We start from the raw sequence: 3,952 nt of genomic DNA, 5'->3' as shown, positions 1-3,952 counted from the left end.
CAAAGGAGCGAAACCAATGAAGGGGAGTCCTAGTGATTCTTAGATAATGTGCATGTGATGCATCAGATAATATGTAAATAAAGCAGGTAATAAGCAACACATAAAACAACAAAAATATGTTTACCTCTGATTTATTAAATGTCCTTGGTTCTGTGCTGAAGAGCTTCTGAATGGGCTCCAAGCTGTAGGTAACATATACTTTAAAACCAGCAAAAGAACCAGAGTTCATATGGAACACATTTAAGATGATAATTATATTGAAATAACAGTACATGCTACATATGTATGGTTCAGTTTCCTAATTGCCATTTATTGCAGTTTTTTCTCTCTCTGTTATGTTACAGCATACCAAAGATAATCCAGTCACTCTGGGAAAGGATGTCTTTATATGGTTACAAACTGAAGTACTCCAGTCAGCAACACTACACTCAATTACACTAGAGACAGAACAAGCAGTTCCTTCACAGTGGAGGAAAATTTGCATTTAGCTCTGCACTTCCTGATTCCTTTCACAATTGCAGCTTTATTCCTGCTTTTTTGCTCATGTGCAAAGACTTTACCTTACAGGTCTGGTACTACAGACTGCCTAGTCCGTGTTTTTGTTGGCTACAACAATCACACCAGTCCCTCTGTAGTCTTCTGGGAGAGGAAGGCAGATACACCTCCATGGTATCCATTAACTCCTGCTGAGCAGGTGCTTAGGCCAGGCTGAGATCGCTGGAGCTGAGCACCACCCCCCTGGGTTCAATAATCTGGGCCACATCTGCTGATTCGGTTCAGTGCAAGGCGCCCCGTCGTCATCAGTTCTCCTCACTTATGTACAGGAAGCCAAGGATGAGGTCAAATACTGGGCCAAGACTTCTAAATGGTGAAGAAAAAATTGGAAAATTAAACTGGACAAGGTCATTATTTCAAAGTTTGTTGAACCCTTGGAAGTGTAATAAAATTTGATCCAAATAATTCTGCAGGAAAAGATTAATGGCCAATGGGATGACTAATTCAAGGCTATTTCAGAGTGTAACACGATATTTTTATTCGCCTGAGGTCCTTGCTTTTACTTGCGCCATTTATAACTCACCTTGTATTTTTCTCCTTTGATGGAATCTTCTCATATTTACAACTCCAGTATGGACACTCCAAGAAATAACACACCGTTGCCAGTTTTGCCAACACACAGCTACTGCACTAATATCACACTGAAAGCAGGGCTTTGATGAAAGTGAGATCTGCTAGTGTGATGTATTTATAATGCTTTTCATTTTTTAACTCCTCCAAATACATTCCTCTCTTCCTTGAAGCCCCCAAATTTTCTCTTTTAAGAAATCCTGTATTATGATATATATTATTTCTGTAAATACAGTAGCCATTGACAATTGTAGTGGACTTCAATGTGCTCAATTCATATACATCCTTTCAGTGTGCAAATATTCTAGTATGGCAGAAGCAGTAAGGGAGAGCAGAGAGGAGAGACATGCACAAAGAAAGATTTCCTGCTGTCCCAGTTATCTAACTATTATTCATAAGACTGAACGTTTTTTTAGCACAAAGCAACTCCAAGAAGAAAACCCACTCTTCTCTGGGCTGAACGAATCTCCTGCTCCACATGCCTCCCACTCCCTGCCTGCGACTGCTGTTCCCCTCCAGCTGCAGGAAAGGGGCCGCTCAGGGGTTAACCCTCGCTCTCAGGCTTGTGTTCCAGCCCCCTCCGCAAACTGCACCGTCATTGCAGAGTGCGCTCTCATCCGTTTCTGCACGTCTCACTGAACAGATCCACGAGAAGGGCTTCCTTTCGACAAACATGAACAAATTCTGCTGCACGACAGAAAGACCTCATGGCAGGTCAACTCCAAGGGTAGAATCATGGTAGAAGTCACAGACAACTTACAGTAGTTGAGAGAACATCTGTATAACAGATAGGAAGACTCAGCTCTCTGTTCCCTTGAGCATTTTCCATATCGAGGTCAAACAGGTCGTCTCTCATCTCAGCCTCCTTGATGACTTGTGTTTGTCTAAGGCCTCAGAAGGTTTTACTTTACCCCTGCCAATTGGTCTGCCACAGATGAAGGAATGATTTAGCAGATTACCTTGATGCATTTGCAGAGTTTATTTTCTAAGCCAGTGTACACAGTACCTGGTCCTGTGAAGCCTTACCAGCACAAAATGGAAAGATAAAAAAAGAGAGAATGAAATAGTCAACCACCATGAAGAATTCCTAGCTTCTGAAAGCTGCTTCTGTATTTAGCACTATAGAACCTGTTCTCTTATAAGATCTGCTTTCTTGCTAATGTGGAAGACATACTATTTTAGTGTACCTTGATATCTGGCTGCATTAACACACTACAGCCATCTATGGTTAGGATAACAACATGCAGAATATTAGGATTTCTCAGGGTGGGTAGAGGAAAACAGTAGAAGAATGAAAGAGGATTTTAAAATCTAATCTTCTGGGGACAATAAATCAAACCAGCAATGCTTCTTGTAATGACTGTCCATGGAAAAGGAGACAATATTCTTAGACTCTCCATCCTACTTCCCACAAGTCTGCTTACCACATTTTCTTTTGTCTTCTTTGTCCCGTAATTGAAGAGTTTTCTAGTTACAACAAGTGGGGGTATTGCTTTCTTTTAGTTCTTTGGTATGGGACCTAAAATGTGTTTGGTATTCTCCAGTCTGCCAGTGAAAAGCCATATTGTCATTTGCATGTCACCTTTTATAGCAATCAGAATGCAAACCGGCAATCTCTGGTTTATATCCCTTAAAGGGATACTATCTCATCTATTAAAAAAACTAATCAGAAACACAGCATCTCCGTTAAATAATTGTTAAAGCTTTTGAGCCTTTGGTTTGGCAGAATACATTGGATATTGCTAAATCGACTGAATCCAATTCATGACTGTATCCAAACAACCACTGAAAAGATCTCTGGAGTAGTACAGTAGCATGGGAATTAATTTCTGTTAGCATTGTGCGCCATTCATTTTTTGGAGACAAGCGTTGAGGGATGATATCTCTAATCAAGCTAGTTTACTTTTAGTATACAAAAGTTCGCAAAGCTCACTTAAAAAAAAAAAGTTGTGTTCAGGCTATGACGAAATTGTGGAGACCTTCTAACCTTTCCCACATCCATAAAAAAATCTGGAGTCCAGGCAGAAGCCGCTGAGTACATCACTGGAGCACAGTGGGTAGAGAAGATTTGCACTCAGGGGCTTGATATAGCCAGTTAAAATAACAGAATATACCTTCCTTCACACAAAAAGAAATATTATCTTTGATGCAATGTCGTTTGTTTTTGTTTAGTTCAGGGTGCCATAATGAAAGAAAAAGACGTGATTGATACAGATATAATAAATGAAGAATATGTATGTTTCTAAGCTTTGTTAGTTAATGATGGATCCAGAGTTTAAGGTTGCGTTGTGCAAAATGTAAAAGAATGCCAAATGTTTTAGAGGGAGGTAATACTGGCAGTTTTTTTTTTCAGCTGAAAGATTCAGATATAGAGACACCAAACAACCAGCCAAGAGCAGCTGGGCTTCATCCTTATATGGTGAAAAAATACTTAGAAGAATTTTGCTTTAGAGAGTCTGACTTCCCATGTAACTACTTGATTACAACCCAGTAATTAAATGGCATTGCTGGCCTCAAGCGAGTGCAAGGTAGGGTGATGAAATAGTTGATTGACATGTTTGAAGTAAAAGCAAAGCATGATAGGTGAAGAGAATACAACCGTGCTATTAAATAACTTTAAGAACAAATTAAGAGCTTCAATCACAATGGCTACATTTCAAAGAGCAAATGGATGGACAAAAAAGTTCAGAATGTGGAACTGGCTCTAGAACTGTTATGGCCAAAGCAGATATGTGCTCATAATAATAATAATTGCTTACACTTATATAGCGCTTTTCTGGACACTCCACTCAAAGCGCTTTACAGGTAATGGGGACTCCCCTCCACC

The 3,952-nt window shown here is 39.8% G+C and overlaps 1 long non-coding RNA gene across 1 annotated transcript; it reads right to left on the bottom strand.

Annotated features, from left to right (window-relative positions):
- Nucleotides 1-286: 286 nt before the first annotated feature.
- LOC148661305 (uncharacterized) lies at nt 287-2,245 on the bottom strand. The gene is made up of 2 exons (XR_015939501.1): nt 1,079-2,245; nt 287-861 (listed from the first exon to the last, which is right to left on the bottom strand). It is a non-coding gene; the product is annotated as an uncharacterized LOC148661305 (long non-coding RNA).
- Between the last annotated feature and the right edge of the window lie 1,707 nt (nt 2,246-3,952).

This window comes from Lepisosteus platostomus, chromosome 6, assembly GCF_059453375.1.
Source record: "Lepisosteus platostomus isolate fLepPlt1 chromosome 6, fLepPlt1.hap1, whole genome shotgun sequence".
Lineage (NCBI taxonomy): Eukaryota > Metazoa > Chordata > Actinopteri > Semionotiformes > Lepisosteidae > Lepisosteus > Lepisosteus platostomus.
Note: the sequence above shows the minus strand (reverse complement) of the source record. Positions and strands in the feature narration are given on the sequence as shown.